This window comes from Macaca fascicularis, chromosome 8 (genome assembly GCF_037993035.2).
Source record: "Macaca fascicularis isolate 582-1 chromosome 8, T2T-MFA8v1.1".
NCBI classification, from domain to species: Eukaryota; Metazoa; Chordata; class Mammalia; order Primates; family Cercopithecidae; genus Macaca; species Macaca fascicularis.
Genome location: NC_088382.1, coordinates 40,224,567 through 40,244,152, shown reverse-complemented (window position 1 = coordinate 40,244,152; position 19,586 = coordinate 40,224,567). Strand labels below are relative to the sequence as shown.

General features: G+C 38.3%; 1 protein-coding gene and 1 pseudogene across 2 annotated transcripts in view; both read right to left on the bottom strand.

Moving 5' to 3' along the window:
- Window positions 1-19,586, bottom strand: part of KCNU1 (potassium calcium-activated channel subfamily U member 1) — a 162,649-nt gene that overhangs the window by 49,517 nt on the left and 93,546 nt on the right. The window lies entirely within an intron of this gene.
- LOC135964864 (putative translationally-controlled tumor protein-like protein TPT1P8) lies at window positions 2,933-7,149 on the bottom strand (annotated as a pseudogene).

Here is a 19,586-nt window from a genome sequence, read left to right as displayed (position 1 = left end):
GAAATAAAAACCTATTGAAGAAATATACACAGAAATTTGACAAAACTGTGGGACATCATCAAGTGTATCAACATACACAAAATGGGAGTTCCAGAAATAGGGGAGAGAGAGAAAGAAGAAAGAATACTTAGATAATGGACATGAATTTTACATATTTAATGGAAACATTAACTTACATATATAAGCAGCTAAAGGAAGTTTATGTAGAGTAATCTCAAAGATATTCACACCTGGATATATCATAATCAAATTGTTCAGAGCCAAGGGCAAATAGGAATCTTGAAAGCAGCAAGCAAAAAGCAATTCAGCATCTACAAGGGACCCTTAATAAGATTAACAGCTAATTTCTCATCAGAAACCATGAAAACCAGAAGGCAGTGGAAGAGCATATATAAAGTTCTCAAAAAAAAAGACATATCAATTAAGAATTCTATATCCAACAAAGTATTATTCAAAAATGATGAAGAAATGGAGGTATTTTCAGATAAAGAAAAATGGCCAGAATTGTTGTTTGCAAACTTTTATTATGAATAATACTAAAGAGTATTACAATTCCTTCAGGCTGAAGTGAAAGGATGACAAACATTAACTTGCATCCACATTAAGAAATAAAGAGTATCAGTAAAAGTAATTACATAGGTAAATAGGAAAGATAGTATTATCTCTCTATGCATCCGTCCATTCATCCATCCATTATTCCATCCATCCATCCATCCATCCTTTTGTATTATCTTGTCTGACTTAAAATACAAGTTTGCAAAGCAATTATAGGATTGTGTTGATGAATCTATGATATTATCAAGATGTAATTTGTATGATAATCATAGCATAAAGGTGAGGCAAAGAATTAGAGCTACATAGAAGTAAAATAGTTGTGTACTAGTGAGTGTTGATGAACCTATAATATTATCAAAATGTAATTTGTATGATAATCATAGCATAAAGGTGAGGCAAAGAATTAGAGCTACATAGAAGTAAAATAGTTGTGTACTAGTGAAAATAAGATGGTATTAATATGAACTATGTGGCTATAAGTTGTTAATTGTAATCTCCGAGGCAACCACTAATAAAATAAAAATATTCTAAAAGAAATCACAAGAGAATTAAAATGGTACAATAGAAAATATCTATTTAACAAAAAAATAAGGCAGTAATTGTAGAATAGACTAAAAATAGACAAGAGACATATATAAAAAATGCCAAAATGGCAGACTTAAATGCTTCATTATTCATAATCAATTTAGGTGTAAATAGATTACACTAATAAAAAGGCAGAGGTTGTAATAATATTCATAAAATATGTATTTCATTTACAAGAGAAAGAATTTAGATTCAAAGCACAAATAGGTTGAAAGTAAAAGGATGGAAAATAACAGCCTGAAAATAGTAATTAAAGGAGAACTGTAGTGGTCATACTAATAATAAACACAACAGACATCAAGAAAAAAGGTACTAAATACAAGTGTTAGCATGATTTATCTTTCTTCATTATTTTATTTTAATCTGTCCAAATATTTATATTAAAAGTAGATTTCTTATATACAGCACATGTTGAGTCTTGTTTCTTTATCAACTCTAACAATAGCGGTCTTTTAATTGTTGTATTTACGCCACTCATATTGAAAAGATTATTGATATGGTTGGATTAATGTCTACCACATTTGTAACTGTTTTCTAATTTGTTACATTTGTTCTTTCTTTCCTGTCTTCTCTGGTTTTGATTGAACATTTTATATGATTTCATTTTATCTCTTTTTGTAGCATAATACAACACTTATATTTATTTTTTTAAATTAGGAGTTGACCTCAAATTTGCAATATATATTTTTAACTGATTTAAGTTTCTCTTTGAATAACACTACACTGCCTGATGTGTAGTGCACATAGCTTATTTCTGACTCATCCTTTTCATCTCCTATGATGCTGCTGTCATTCATTTCAAGTATCTAGGTATATTGGTCACCTCATACAATTTTACTATTAATACCTTAAAGAGTTATATTTTAAGTCAATTAAAAATAAGAAAAATAAAATATTTTAATTCATTTATTCTGTCTTGAATATTCTTTATATAGATCTCAGTTTCTGATCTATATAATTTTCCTTCTGCCTGAAGACTTTCTTATCATCTTTTGACATTTCTTGTAGGGTAAGCCTGCTGGTGATAAACTGCCTCAGTTTTTGTTTGAGGAAGTCTGACTGTTTCCTTCAATTTTGAAGAAAAATTTTACTGCAAATAGAATTTTAGGTTGATGGGTTTTTTTCTTTCAATACTTTAATTCACTCCACTCTGTTCTTACTTATGGTTTCTGACAAAAAGACAACTATAATTATTTTCTATGCTTCTCCATGGGCAAGATGACTTCTTTTTCATTTGGGTTCTTTCATAATTTTCTCTATCTTTTTTTTCTTAGCAGTTTGAATATGATACGCATAGTTGTATATATTCTATTATGTATCCTACTTGTTTTCTGAACTTTCCAGGTCTGTGGGTTAGCATTATTAATTTTGGAAAGGTCTCAGCTATTACTACTTCAAACATTTCTTCTCCATTTTTTCTTTCTCCTCCTCATATTACAGTTATGCATATATTCACATTTTAAATTTGGCCCACTTTTCTTTTATATTGTTCTTATTTTTTACTCTTCTTTATGCCCTTTTATATGAGTTTGGAAAATTTCTGAAGATGTATCCTCAAGAGTACTTATTCTCTCTCTTTCTTAGTTTAAATGCATTTTATTTTTAGACAATCTACATAACAAGTTTTTTTCCTTAAAAGTAATGCCTCCATGCCAAATAAGTCAGAGTCAAAACAATTAAAGAGCTCAAGATGACATCAGTCTCATTTGTCTTAATCTCTGGTGTTGTGTCGATGACAAGTGGCAGCCAGTTGTGATGACAGTTGATAGATCCAAAGTAACTACCAAATTTGTTAACATCCTTTAATTTCTAAACCATTCTTTAAAACATCATATATGGGGTCACACTGACCATCCTTATGGTAGTTCAGCAGAGCAACCATGCCAGGTGGATTTAGGTTTTCATCAATAAAGAATTGGTAGTCTTGCTGGGCATGTAGCTCATGCCTATAATACAAGCACTTTGGAAGGCCAAGGCAGGTGGATCACTTGAGGCCAGGAGTTTGAGATCAGCCTGGTCAACATGGTGAAACCCTGTCTTTACTAAAAATACAATAATTAGCTGGGCATGGTGGTGCGTGCCTGTAATCTCAGCTACTGGGGAGACTGAGGCAAGAGAATCACTTGAACCCAGGAGGCAGAGATTAGAGTGAGCTGTGATTGTGCCACTGCACTCCAGCTTGGGTGACAGAGTGAGACCCTGTCTCAAAAAGAAAAAAAAATGGAACTAGTAGTTTTTGAAATTAGCAAAGATGTGCTTGATTTGTTCTTCATTCCTGTTATAAAAGGTTTCACTCTTTCTGGTCTCTGTTCTTCAAGTTTTTCTTTGATTGATTTCATTTTTCTTTGATTGATTTCTTTGATTGATTTCATTGATTGATTACATGAAATCAAAGTAGACTTCTTTTGTGAAGTTGCTTCCTACAAGTGATGGTTTGTAACAATATCAACACTAGTGATTATCGTACTTGCAGTAACTTCACCCTCAGTACTTTCAGAGGATGAATCTCTGCCAATGAGTGAGTCATCAGTGTTCCCTGTTGTCTTACTGACCATCTTCTGCTCCACTTCCAGGCACAGCCCATTTGTGATCTCCCAGATCTTGTAAGTGTCAGAGAACATCTTATTGTGACTGATGAGGTCCTGGAAGGTAATCGTGATGGGGCTGAAGGGAGATGAAGGTGGCACTAGCTTAGCAGAAGCCTGGAGCTCAGAGCACAGTGCAGCCAGAATGGTGTTGTGGGGGAGGGAGGAGTGGGAGGAAAAGCTACTCTCCTTTTCGTGCTGTCCAGTCTACTGGTGAGCCAATCAAGGCATTTTCTATTTCCGTTACTGTAGTTTTGATTTCTAGTATTTCCTTTGATTATTTCTGAGGATTTCTACCTCTCTGCTTACATTGTCCATTTGTTGTTCCATGTTGTCTATGTTTTCTATCAGAGTCTTTAACATATTAATCCTACTTATTTCAAATTATGATAATTCCAAATTGGTATCATCTCTTAGATTGTTTCTGTTACTTGGTTTTTCTCCTCTATAAAATAAAAATAAAATCCTAAATCCCCCTTCCCCCTACCAACTGAACAGACTCCCTCTTGGCCAAAGGCACCACAGAAAAATCTTTAAAAACTGAGTTCCCAGCCATGACAGGAGAAGAGATCAGATGAGCCTCATGATACCTCCTCCCTTCTATCATTTCAACATGACTACTGACTAGTATTAATGTAAAAATAGAGATTATAAGACTGACAGAACAGACCCTTTGTGGCAATAAGATACCAAATTACAAACAGAACTTAAGGCCATTCTAGGCAAGGGTTATGTCATGTACCCTACCCTTAAGAAATAAATGACATTCGAACTGCCACAAAGCTTTTGGTTTGTTTCTCTAGTAGCTAAACAAGCACTGAACTTAAGATAAGCAATATTAAAACAATTTGTAGCTCACCACCACATTCTGACTAATTGATCCCTGTTCTACCAGCCATAACTACAGCTTTTATGGGACAAGAGACTGATTTCAGCACTTTCTACAGATAAGAAGACCGTCAACCATGGATTGGTTCTGGCCGATTTCCAGAAGCTACACTCTTACATGCATTCATGCCTTGAAAAGAAATTTTGATGTTTAAGGCCTAGTTGTGATACATTTAAATGTCTCATTTCTCCAAAAAAAATACAAATGGCCAATAAACAGATGAAAAAAATGCTCAACATTTTCAGAAAAACGCTCAACTAATCATCAGATAAACGCAAATTAAAACCACAATGAGATACCACCTTTACTCCAGCCAGAATGGCCATTATTAAAAGTCAAAAAACAATGGATGTGGTGAAAAGGGAGTGCTTCTACATGGTTGGTGGGAATGGAAATTAGTACAATCTGTATGGAAAACAGTATGGAGATTTCTCAGAGAATCACAAGTAGATCTACCACTCAATTCAGCAATCCCACTACTGGGTATCTACCCAAAGGCAATATAAGTAATTATATCAAAAAGACACCTACACACATATGTTTATTGCAGCACAATTCACAATTGTAAAGATATGGAAACAACCTATGTGCTCATCAACTGATGAGTGGATAAAGAAAATGTGGCATATATACACCATGGAATACTACACAGCCGTTAAAAAGAACAAAATAATGTATTTTGTCGCAACTTGGATAAAAGTAGAGTCCATTATTCTAAGTGAAGTAACTCAGTAATGGAAAACCAAATACTGTATGTTCTGACTTATAAGTGGGAGCTAAGCTATGGGTATGCAAAGGCATACAGAGTGGTATAACGGCCATTGAAGACTCAGAAGGGGGACACTGGAAGGAGAATGAGAGATAAAAAACTACATATTGGGTACAATGTATACTGCTTTGGTGACAGGTACACTAAAATTTCAGACTTCACCACGATGCAATTCATCCATGTAACCAAAAAACCACTTGTCCCCCTAAAGCAGACGTTAAAAAATTATTAAGTCTCTACCCCAAGGTAAACATGGGTCTCATGTTGCACGCACATTCATAGCTTTTCCTGTAACCTGTTGAATACATATGTTTTGCCAACCTGTTCAACATAAAGCTCCTAGCTCAACCCCTTTTCCTTTGAAATTCCTGTCTCTGTTTTTTCCTGAAGGCTCACTTCCCAGCTTGTGGGATGGCCACCTTACAGGCTGTAACCTTTTACAAGAAATAAAGTCTCCTTTCCGAATTTATAAATTGTGTGATTTCAAACTGAACATCTCAGAGAGTGTTTTGTTTTATTTTTGGCTTTTTGCATTCTTTGCAACTTTGTTTTACAATGGGATATGTTGTATTAGATAATAAGAACTGAGGTAAATAGGTGTTCAGTGTGAGATTTTATGTTAATCTAGCTGGGAATTGCACTATTGTTTGCTGTAGCTGTAGTTTTCAGTGGCTCCAAATTCCTCTAGTGTCATTGCTTTTGTCTACTTTGTTGTCTTCGGGTTTTCCTAAGAACTCCTTCTTGAATAATCTGTACCTTGCACCTCTTTCAACTATAATTCACTTTTGTGATACTGAAGCCCTATTGGTGTGGTGGTAATGTGTGGGATACAGGAAGATTATATGATTGTATGATGAAGTCTCAGATTTTTAGTGGGTCTGTTTTTGGAGGCTGTGACCATCAGCATGGATCTTAACTCCCCACATTTCTCCGTTCTTCTTCAGGTGATACAGGGGTAGAGTAGGAGACATGCCATTCCCTCAGCTGAGGCAAAGCCCTGGGAAAGTATTTTTTTTTCCCCTGGAGAGCAGGCCCTTGTAATGGAGAATGTTCTGATTCTATTTCTTTTTACATTTTTTTTAGACAGAGTCTTGCTCTGTGGCCCAAGCTGGGGTGCAGTGGCGCAATCTTGACTCACCACAACCTCCGCCTCCTGGATTCAAGCGATTCTCCTGCCTCAGCCTCCAGAGTAGCTGGGATTACAGGCGCCCACCACCTGACCAGCTAATTTTTGTATTTTTAGTAGATGGGGTTTCGCCATGTTGGCCAGACTAGTCTCGAACTCCTGACTTCAGGTTTTTTAAATTTTTTATTTGAGACAGAGTTTCACTCTGCCACTCAGGCTGGAGTGCAGTGGTGTGATCTCACACACTGCAACCTCTGCCTCCTGGCTTCAAGCGATTCTCCTGGCTCCAAGTGATTCTCCTGCCTCAACCTCCCCAGTAGCTGGAATTACGGGCACCCATCAACATGCCCAGCTAATTTTGGTATTTTTAGTAAAGACGTGGTTTCATCATGTTGGCCAGGCTGGTCTTCAACTCCTGACCTCAGGTGGATCCCTCCGCCTCGGCCTCCCAAAGTGCTAGGATTATAGGCGTGAGCCACCGTGCCTGGCCTCTGGCTGTATTTCACAATGGTTACTCTTTCTCTCACCCTGCCAGAGTCTCTGAGGGAATTTTTCTAGGCCTTTCACTGGAAAAATCCTGGAACTTGGTAGAATTCCTGAAGGCAAAACCCTCCAAAGTGTGCCCCCAGGAGTTTCTCATTCTATACCTTATCCACACTCAACCTGTAGTAATTTGGCCCAGTTATCATGTAAATATTCCCACTAGCTTACAGCTTCAGTGCTTCCCCCAGTGAACAGATCTCAGCTGTGATTCTGCACATTTTTGGATTTTGCCCTATAACTTCAGTTTCACTGATGGGCCATGAAAAGTCTCTAATTTCTCAGTTTGTTTAGTTTTTTGTTATTGTAAGGACAGGAGTAATGACTTCAAAGATCTTTACAAGTCAGAGTTAAAACTGGAACTTCAACCACAGCTTTCCTTATTCACTAAGACTGCTTCCCCTAGGCCACAGAAACAGAAGGCTTGGTTTTCTTCCTTTTTTTCCCCCCGTTTTTTGTTGTTGTTGTTTGTTTTTTTTCTGTTTTTTGGTTTTGTTTTGTTTTGTTTTGTTTTTCCTTTTTTTGAGATGGAACCTCACTCTTTTTCCCAGGCTGGAGTGCAGTGGCTCAATCTCGGCTCACTGAAACCTTCACCTCCCGGGTTCAAGCGATTCTATACTGCCTCAGCCTCCGGAGTAGCTGGGAGTACAGGTTTGCCCCACCACACCTGGCTAATTTTTGTACTTTTAGTAGAGACATGGTTTCGCTATGTTGGCCAGAGTGGTCTGGAACTCTTGACCTCAGGTGATCCACCCGCCTCAGACTCCCAAAGTTCTGGGATTACAGGCATGAGCCACCGCGCCCGGGGACTGGTTTTCAAATGTGGATCACATCACGGCATACCTCCGCCACGCGTTTAACCTGAAAACTCCCCTTTCAGTAATTAAATACACTTTATTCACGGGTCATTATGATGTGATTTATGACATATGTGTAATTGTCAGAATTACTGTGGGTAATTAAAATATGAAGTGAATGCTGCCAGAGGCTTTAGTCCCTCTCAATGTCCTCATTAAAAATCAGGAGCTGACCAAATTATAAATAGACTGGTTTGCACAAGTTCCCAGCAAAACCTAATTATGAAACTTATCCTTATTCTATCAGAACTCACTCCATTAGTCATGCAAATTCTGAAAATGATTAAGTTATTTTATGTGCCGGAATTGTGGAATTAATAATAAAGAGGTGGGTAGCAGTAATTAGCCATTACTATGAAACTTCATTATCTCAGGTCATTCTGGGTCAAAGTTGCATGTCTTCCCAACCCCACATCCAACACACTGAAGATGCATCCCTACCTTTAAGAGAGTTTAATACATGATTTAATGGTTTTAGTGAATTTATGATAACTTTTTAAAATGAAAGCTAAGCTAGGAGAAGGAAGAGGATTTATGAACTCTGTATGAGGTAGTATTTTGCAACTGATTGGACACAGATATTTGGCAATCAGCAGAAGCCTTTTTTTTTTTTTTTTTTTTTTTAAAAAAAAACAGGGTCTGGCTCTGTCATCCAGGCTAGAGTGCAATGACATCATCTCAGCTCACTGCAGCCTCAACCTCCTGGGCTCAAATGATCCTCCCACTTCAGCCTCCCAAGTAGCTGGAACTACAGGCATGTGCCACCACACCTGGCTAATTTTTGCATTTTTTTTTTTTTTTTGTAGAGACAGGGTTTCACCATGTTGCCCAGGCTGGTCTTGAACTCATGGACTCAAGTGATCCTCCCACCTCTGCCTTCCCAAGTGCTGGGATTACAGGCGTGAGCCATGGTGCCCAGCCAGTGGAAGTCTTTCTTCCCAGAAAAGGCAAAGCACAACAAGGAGAAATTAGTTACCCTGAGGTTGTTTCTGGATATGGCAGCTGGAACAGGAGTAAATGATAAAGTTCAAAGCTTAGATGATTATGTCTCATTTTCTCTCTAATTTCACAGGTAGGGGATTTAGCTTGGAGAGAATAAATGACTGCCAGTTACTAAGAGAGCCAGATCAAGCCTAGTGCTATGTGTCTCTTCTTTAAAGCGTGATAGGCAACCAACTGATGAGGAAATTGGTGAGCATCAACTTTCTCAGCATGTTGAGAGAACTTTGATGGCTGGTCACGCTAAATGTTCAGAGGAAAGAAAAAATAATTCACTGATTGTTCAGCTTGGTGAATTATAGCCTCTCATGAGACAAGAAAATAACTATGTGGAAACACAGATATCATGATGCTTATTCAGAAGATGCTAAGAACTTTGATGACTCATTCAATATATCTCTGCATAAGTAAGAGCAAATAAAATGCAAAAGATAAGGAAGGAAAAAAGAGATGGATAGAAAAGGAAGGGAAGGAGAAGAAAGAAAAAAAGAGAAATGCATATTTTATAGATTGATTCTATATATAAGAGTTAAACAAATGTGGCGGACCTGGTGGCTCACGCCTGTAATCCCAGCACTTTGGGAGGCCGAGGTGGGAGGATCACCTGAGGTCAGGAGTTTGAGACCAGCCTGACCAACATGGAGAAACCCCATCTCTACTAAAAATACAAAATTAACTGGACGTGGTGGCGCATGCCTGTAATCCCAGCTACTCAGGAGGCTGAGGCAGGAGAATCACTTGAACCTGGGAGGAGGTTGCAGTGACCGAGATCGTGCCATTGTACTCCAGCCTGGGCAACAAGAGCAAAACTCCATCTCAAAAAAAAAAACAAAAACCAAAAAAAAACCCAGTGAAATGTTTTATGTATCAGTCAGCCTATGGGGGCTCAGTGCTGCCAATTTGGTGAGGACAATGGGGTTTATGCAAATGTCCCTTTGTAGAGGCAATGGGAGAAAAGAAGCAGAGAAGGGCCAAGAGTTATCTCTCACAGGAATACAGAAATTCTAGCTCTGCATACATAACTAATTGACTGCCTTTGTAAACTCAACTATCTGAAATTCACACTTTTACACACTCTCTCTCTGGGTTAAGGACAGAAAACTTTCTGTGCTACTCAAGAATGAGATCTCAAATGAGAAGGAGCAATGCTGTGAACTTTGCCTGGAAAGAAACAGTCCTCCACAGCCCTGCCGGTTTCAGGTGTGACTGGTAAATATGGACTTTTAAATGGGCTTATCCAAATGACATCCTCACATGAATGAGACAAACAGAGAGAAACCCATATGAAAGGTCCTTTTGGAAATGACATAAAAGAAGAAACGATTGAGACAAGGGAGTCAAGAGGTGTGGTAAAAGAGAATGGGTCTCTTTGTGGAGAGGCTGTAGATGACTGTCTTCAAATCACTCCTAGTAAGGTAGCACTTTTAAGAGATGATGGCGAGGCCGGGCGCGGTGGCTCAAGCCTGTAATCCCAGCACTTTGGGAGGCCGAGACGGGCGGATCACGAGGTCAGGAGATCGAGACCATCCTGGCTAACACGGTGAAACCCCGTCTCTACTAAAAAATACAAAAAACTAGCCGGGCGAGGTGGCGGGCGCCTGTAGTCCCAGCTACTCGGGAGGCTGAGGCAGGAGAATGGTCTAAACCCGGGAGGCGGAGCTTGCAGTGAGCTGAGATCTGGCCACTGCACCCCAGCCTGGGCGACAGAGCAAGACTCTGTCTCAAAAAAAAAAAAAAGATGATGGCGAAAGGACTGAATATTTAGGGATCTGGGGATGAGGAGATGAGTAACAGAGATTGATAAACTCGTGAAGATGCAGAGCTTTATAGGAGGGAAGGTAAGAATCTGGCTGTAACATGGTGACTCAAATACCTATCTTTGACAAATGTTGGGGCCAGTAAACTTGAATGTGTGTGTGTGTGTGTGTGTGTGTGTGTGTGTGTGTGTGTGTGTGATTTGACTTCTCCCAGCAACATCACGAGGTAGGCAGGAAAAAATATTTTTATCCACATTTTATGATGAAGAGAAATTAAGTGACTCATTCAAAGTCCCAAGATGGTGAGCAATGAATTTGAATTCCAGACACTCAGGCTTTGGGTCTATTATATGTTCCTCTATAATATGCTAGTACTTTGTACAACTACTCAGAATGAATGTAGTAGTGTGTGTGGAGACTAGGTGAGGAAAATTTCATGTTTCCCCCATCCCCTTAAAAAAGTTGGTTGGCTTGACCAGGTGAAACGGCTCACTTCTGTAACTCCAGTGATTTGGGAAGTCAAGGTGGGAGGATCACTTGAAGCCAGGAGTTTGAAACCAAAGTGGGCAACACAGTGAGACCCTATCCCTACCAAAAATTTTAAAAATTAGCTGGGCATGGTGGTTCATGACTGTTGTACTAGTTACCCCAGAGGCTAAGGTGGGAGGATTGCTCAAGCCTGCTGTGATGGTGCCACTGCATTCCAGCCTAGATGACAGAGCAAGACCCTCTCTCAAAAAAAAAAAAAAAAAAAAACCAGTTGGCTGGCCTTTTAGTGAGTTAACTTTCTCTCCTCCTCCAATGGTTGCAAAGCCTCAGAACTTTGCAGAATGGCTCCCGAAAGGGTTGGTGGCTGTCTGGACCTGTCAGTGGGGGCAGCTAATTACCCCTAAAGGCACACTGCCTTCAGTGTGTAGGAACTCTTGGAGCACCATGTTCCTGCCTCCTCTGTGAGATATTGAGAACCTCCAGGGTGCTCCTTTTATTTATTTTATATTGATGCCCAGGGCCCTGCAAAGCAATCCACATTACTCAGAATCCTTCATGCCCCACCCCCAAGCCCAACAACAGGATGTTTGCAGTATTAGTCACTTACTCAAAGAATATTCAATTATTTCTGTGCATCTTTCTTTTTGTTCTACCAGATTTTCTTTTTTAATTTCTCAGCTTTTTAGGAAAAAAGTAACATGACACATTTACCTCCAAATGTGGAGGTGGGTGTCTCAGCAAGAGGCGCTCAGGAAAAAAATGCATTTGAAAACTGCAATTTTTGGCTGCTGGTGCCAGATACAGCCACCTCATCTCTTGCTTGAAACCCAAACAGGGTGACTGCCAGTCAGGAATTCCAACCAGCTGGTGGGATTGGCCTAAAGCATCTGACAAAGGGATCCCTTTCCTCAACAGCAACTTCCCCACCTCTTTCTCGCTCCCTTTTGCTTGAGAATGCACAGTTTTGCACTTGTCCTTCATACCAATAACTGGAGGGTGGGAATTATTCAGAAAGCCTGTGTTCGACACCCCATCTGTTCATTTCTGACAGCAATATATAATGTAAGGCTATAAAAACTTGAAAAATAATGCAACATAAAAAGGGATTGACTCAGCTCCAAGAGGCCATAAATGGTAACAAATACCACTGGATGATTTATTTCATGCTGCAATCTTTACAGTAAGTCATCTTTCAGACATTTCCTTGTGACAGGTTTTAATAATATTAATGCCCAGAGCAATCCAAATCATCGCCAATAGACGTATTTATCAAGCTGCCAATCCGAGTAAATGAAATTCTATAAGCAATAATGTAACATGTTTAAAAGAAGCTAATAAAACAAGTCAGCAGAGAAATATTACTTCAAAGTATTCTCTCCCTCTAATCCAGTCCTGCATGTTATACAGCCAAAATGCAAATCTTTCCATACTTGATTTATTGCTCCAAAAATACCAATGACCTTTTCCCAAGCTTCTGTATATTCACTCTCATACATTCATAAAGCCTGCAGTACATCCTGCCAGAGTTGCTGCACACTGGAGTGCTTAGCATTTATTGTTATGTTTGTCCTGCTTTTACGCAAGTACTTGATTGGCGGCTGGAGTGAATAACATCTAAGTTTCCAAACCTTATTAAAATGTAACAAATACCCTAACCATAAACCAATCTTTTACAGTGCCCACTCGAGGCAGGCCTTCCAGAAGATCTGAGAAAGTGACTTGAGCAAAGTCCCAGTGATTTACTATTATAGTTGCCAGGTAAATTTCACCTGAGGGAAAGCCAATCTGCATTTTCCTTCAATCAGGTTTGCTTTGCTTTGTACTAATTTTTTTTCTTATTCCTGCAGATCACAGTACGCCAGCTGTTGAAGCATTCGGCATTTCAAATGCAGCTCAAGATCTGCCTCCTGCAGGAAGCCTTCCTTATTAATTTCACTATTTTTCTGATCTCTAGCACAATACCTGACCCATCCCTCAACACAGCTTTCTCATTCATAAATTCACGAAAGCACAATGCATATCAAAGGCACTCAACAAATATTAGATGGAAATATGCTCTGCATTAATTTATTCAATCGATTCTGCAATTAATTGATGGCTAATTTTGCTTGCATACCAGACACATACTTCTCAAGGTTAGATTTATACCACAAGTGTGTGTTATACCACTGTGTACCTAGTAGGTATAGCAAAAATATAATTTTATACAAAACTATAGCATATTATGTGTATATATATAACATAAAAATATATTTTTATATATCTCATATATTTCATATATATATATACACGCACCCACACACATGCCTGAATTGCACAAGTACTTGATTGGCAGCTGCAGTGAATAACATCTAAGTTTCCAAGCCTTATTAAAATGCAAGAAATACCCAAGCCATAAACCAATCTTTCACAGTGCCCACTCAATGTAGGCCTTCCAGAAGATCTGAGAAAGTGACTTCAGCAAAGTCCCAATGATTTACTATCATAGTTGCTAGGTAAATTTCACCTGGGGGAAAGCCAGTCTACATATCCCTATATATAAAATTGTTCATAAATAATATATAAAACATATATAATGTATTAAAATGTATTATATATTTATATACATATACAATCTTATATAAAATATGTAAATACTTTTAAGCATTATACTGTCAATTAAGGCAGATATGCATGTATAATTATATTTTATATATATAAAATATACACATATGGCCTAATTGATGTGATAATGCTTAAAAGTATTTTTTTACTATGGCTATTGTTTTTGTGTTTATTTGGAATAAATCCTTTGGCGTTTCTTCCAAGTCCGTGTCTGCACTTCTTTACTTCTTTGAGAACTATTTCATCCCCTACCCAATGGTCAAGTTTGTTCCCAATGTCTCCACTTCCTGATATAACACAGAAAGCTGACTTGACTTGAGTCAATCGGATACTCTCGTAATAAGAAACAGAGAAACTGAGAAGCTAGTCACCTAGTTTGTGAGCAGGGATATAAGTTCAGTACAGGGACAACCACCTGCTGCTTTACAGAGGTAAAGAAAGTCTTTGTGCAGTGTGAGGTCTACACAACAGCTCACGTGGACCCACGGCAGAGTGCAGCTGAGAGGGCATCCTCCTTGGGTGGGGCACACAGATTTTCCATTCCTGGTTCCAGTCTCACCTGAAGGCCAACACCACTTTCTCCCTTAGAGTTTTTCTGATCTGAAATTCCTTATCAGAAATTTTCTTGTCTTTATTTTTAATTGGTTTATCTTACTTGCAATTAATTGGGCATTATTTAAAATATTTATATTTTATTGCTAAATTAGCTTTTTAAAATACCACGAGAGGCACATTTTTGTTTGAAAAGAGATCATTCCTTATAATGAGAAGCTAGATATTTTTGGGATGTTAATAAAATACAAAATCCTTTTCATCTTGGTAATCTGGGGTATTTAGAATTGAGTTTTGGAATATCCTTGGATGGCAGGGAGAATTTATTAGGCAAACATGGGAAGACAGAAACACATTCTATGTATACACACAGGACCAAGGCAGATAAGAAGTATAATGCATATTTGGACAAGTGAGAGGGTAGAATATAGTTTGAGTTAAGAGGGCTTTTGAGAGATAGAAACTATATAATAAAGGGCATTGTTAAGGATTTTGATCTCATTCTTAAGGGCATGGAAAAACCATTCCAGGGAAGCAGTATTTCACATTTTCATTTTTGCTGCATCCCTCAAGCTGTGATATAAAAACAGAGAAGAAGGGACAAGTATAGATATGGGAAGACCACACCAGAGGATATTTCAGTGTTTGTCTAGGAAGAGAAGATGGTAGCTTGATTTGGGATTAGAATTAAAAATGGAAAAACTAGGCCAGGTGTGGCGGCTCATGCCTGTAATCCCAGCACTTTGGGAGGCTGAGGCAGGAGGATCACCTGAGGTCAGAAGTTTGAGACTAGTCTGGCTAACACAGTGAAATTCCATCTCTACTAAAAATACAAAAATCAGCTGGGTGTGGTGGTGGGCACCTGTAATCTCAGCTACTTGGGAGGCTGAGGCATGAGAATCGCTTGAACCCAGGAGGCGGAGGTTGCAGTGAGCCAGGATCGCACCATTGCACTTCAGCCTGGGCGACAAGAGTGAAACTCTGTCTCAAACAAAAAACAAAAAAAAAAAAAAAGGAAAAACTAGAGATTCAAGAAATTCTTAGGAATAAAATAGAGAAAGCAAGAGGGTTGACTGAACTGAGGAGAGAAACCCTTCTCACATCTTCCTCACTTGATTCTATGAACCCTTAACCCACCTGCTAGCCCAGGTGTGAACAATCTGCAGCCCCTTCTGGGTTCACATTGATCGTCTGCTTTGCCCTTTGTTTTTGCTTATTTTAGAGTGTGTTTCTAAGTGCAGGTAACAGAAAGTTAGAGAGAAATCAGGTGCTTGGGAAAAGTGTTGATTTTATAATTGTATTCTCTAATTTGGTATAGTAAATTATTTTTCCAGAATCCAGTTGCTCTTCCTACTTCTCTGTTTCTTCTCTTGTCTCCTCACCTCCTTTCTGCTTCAGTGCTCCCATCACCAACATCTGGCCTTGTGTATGTGCTATGATTCTTAGGGTGGAAACAGACAAGCTAGGGGGTGTATCATTAGACAAGGCTTTGAAGAAGCCTCTTATCCCCTGACATTTTGATATCCATACCTACATACACACCCACCTTGGAAAGTACTGTTTCATCTCTTCTCTACTCTTATTTCTTGGCTTGAAAAAGTACTAGAACCAAATGTAGTGGGTGCAAGGTGAACTGAAGAAGAGGAAAGGAGGAAGAAGGGGAATGAGGAGGAGAACTTGAGGCAGCTCCACAGATCTGGAGGTAAGAATCTGGTGTAAGATTCTGGGTAAGAATGTCTGGTGACAGAGCACCTCATTAGGAATGCCTACCCTGCCCTGTCTCCAAGAAAGAAGATGGTTCTAGGTGGGAAGATAGACCTTGAAAGACTGTTGGAAGGAGGGATAGAATCAGGGTTGACAGAGATGATCTGCTTGTATAATTATACAAAGATGTTTCTTCTGCGATCTTATTCCTGATTCCCTAAAGATTGAGAGTCCTCTGACATAGCTCTTGGACTTTGAAAAACAGAAAAATGTAAAAGCCACCCAGGATGGTTCCTTGTCTGTTTTCTTTTTTAATACATTCACTCAAATCTTTCCTGATTAGCTTTAAAGAAACCCAGATAGCATCTATGTAGAGAAGTCAAAGCCTTATGCCAGTGGGTTCATAGATTTTTTATTTTTATATATTTATTTATTTTTGCCTAGCTCTGAACTTGTCCTGGGTGGCCCTACGGGATGCATGATGGAAATTAATTAGTTTGAGTGGGACCTGGGTTGCTGTGGGAAGGAGATACTGGTACTGTTCCTGGAAGACTAAACTCACAAGCCAAGCAGATACCTGGCCCTGAAAATCCCTTCAAATTGTCTTTTGCCTCTGACTTATCTCTAAGTCTCTTAAAACTGGTTTCCAAGTTTTAAGATTCATTAAAGAATTCCTGAAAAGAATAAAACAGAAGTCAATTGACAAAAAAGAAGGCACGTTGTCCAAGGTCCTGGCAGCAGATAACTATGCTGTGGGCAACAGCTGAAACCAGGGATTTTTAGAAAGATCTCTGCATATTTATATTTATACCTAAACAGTGTAAAATCCAGGCACCAGGCTTGACTGAGTATAAAATCAAACAATATTTCAGTTGAAGCAAAGCCAGCTAATATGCATGAAAATATTTTTCTTAAAAATATTGTTTTATGAACTAGAACAGTGTGGCGATTCCTCAAGGATCTAGAACTAGAAATACCATTTGACCCAGCCATTCCATTACTGGGTATATACCCAAAGGATTATAAGTCATACTGCTATAAAGACACATGCACACATATGTTTATTGCGGCACTATTCACAATAGTAGTGACTTGGAATCAACCCAAACGTCCATCAGTGACAGACTGGATTAAGAAAATGTGGCACATATACACCATGGAATACTATGCAGCCATAAAAAAGGATGAGTTCATGTCCTTTGTAGAGACATGGATGCAGCTGGAAACCATCATTCTCAGCAAACTATCGCAAGAACAGAAAACCAAATACCGCATGTTCTCACTCATAGGTGGGAATTGAACAATGAGATCACTTGGACACAGGAAGGGGAACATCACACACTGGGTCCTATTGTGGGGAGAGGGGAGGGGGGAGGGATAGCATTAGGAGATATACCTAATGTAAATGACGACTTAATGGGTGCAGCACACCAACATAGCACATGTATACATATGTAACAAACTTGCATGTTGTGCACATGTACCCTAGAACTTAAAGTATAATAAAAAAAATTATTTTATGAACTAGAAATTTTAATGTGCTCTTTACTTGTAATAAAATGCGAATATAAAGGTATTAATCATAATTATTACATGCAATAAGTAAACAAAAACTGGACATTTTTATTTTGGAAGGTCACTTGCATTGTTGTCAATTACAAACTCATATCACTGGATTAAAAGGCTACTTTGAATCAAAGTCTGTAAATTTTGCCACTCCTTATTTTTGGCTCTTCTAGATCTCCCAGTATATATATAATATATCTGTAATGTGTGTGTGTGTGTGTATATATCTGTAATGTATATGTTATATATAACATATATAATATATAACATAACCTATATAACATAATATATGTTATTATGGATTATATATTATATATAACATAATATATAATAAAATATACAATACATTATATAGTATATCTGTAATATATATTATATATCTGTAATGTATATATGTAACACATGTAAGTATTGGTATGTATGAATAAGTCATACATATGTGTGTATATATATACACACATACATGTGATTTATTTTGATTGTTTCTTATGTGGCAACACGAAAATCTTCCCCTAAAGCGTAATGTATCTGCAATATGTGCACTAGCAATTCTAAGAAAATGCATTAAAAGATTTCTTCCATTATCTAAACAGAACATTTTAGAAGTTTGGGACAGACTGAAAATGGCAGCTTCTTTCATACTTATACATGGCCTTATGATTTTTTTTAACTAGCTTTTTCCCCACTGGTACCTCAGATGTAAATGAGATATAATACCACCTACATTCATTAGGAGGAAACCAGGAAGCAGAAGGGCAGCAATCTGGCTGGGTTATGATTGGAACTGGGCTTAGAACCCCTCTGGGAGGAAGAGAGGGGTTCTAAGGAAGGAACAGAACCCCTCTGGGAGGAAGAGAGGGGTTCTAAGGAAGGAACAGAACCCCTCTGGTGGAACAGAGAGCAGGGAGGGAAAGGGACATTCGAGGAGAAGAATTTGTTAAAGGTGCCTTTTCTTAACCTTCTCTCGGCAAGAAAGATTTTCCCAATTAAATGGGGACTGTTACAGACTCCATACTCACTTGTTCTTGATGTTTATTTTAAAAGGTATAAATAATTGTGTGAAAGCCAATAATATATTGTGTTGGGTAAGCTAATAATCTATAGTGTTGGGTAAACAGCCTTTATATTTGATGCTAAGTTGAAGAGGACAATGATGGTTGTGTCCTCACCTGACACACAGATACCCCAACACCCCTCATGAGATGAAGCCCAGCTCAGGGATGATGCCACCAAGATCTCCTACCCAGGGAGGGCACGTGGTGGCACCTGTGCCTGGGACGTCACATGAATGTCCTGCCACTCTGTACCATCTTTCAGTGAGGATAGAGTGGCGCTCCCACTATCACCCTGTGAGCAGAGGAAACTCCAGATTTTAAAATGAAAATGAGGGCTTATTTCTTATCTTTACATAAGGACTGCCCCACAGAATTCTATATAATAATCTACTCATTTACAGTGTAAAACAGAACAGCATTTAGGAAAAAAAAATGCATTTCCACATGTTTTAAGGAACATGACTATTGCTTAAAGCGAGATGGGCTTATAAATAAAAAAGAATGGTGACTACTCGGCTTTTCCTGGGGCTTTGAAGAGAATTGAGTAGGTTTCCAGGGAATCAGGTTATTTGGTTTACTTCTTAGCACTATCTTCAGCAATATTTCAGAGTGAAATAAGTAAAATATCTGTTCCTTTTCATTTGGCAGCAGAAAAGATCCAGGGAAAAAAATAAATAAGAAATATGTAATCCCCACGGTGTAATCCCACGGTATGGAAACTTACTTCTCTTAAATACCTCCCTCTGGCATAATTGACTTTTCATGTGCATTTTAATAATGATATTTCAGCAGGTTGCAAGAGATTTTTTTTCCCTCCTGTTGTTGTTGTTGTAAATTATGGCTTGGAAAAAAAGTGTTATAAATCTAATTACATTTTCACTTATATTAACAAGTCAGCACAATCTTCCAGCATGTTTACCAAGCAATTCCAATATTTACAGCTGACCTAATTGG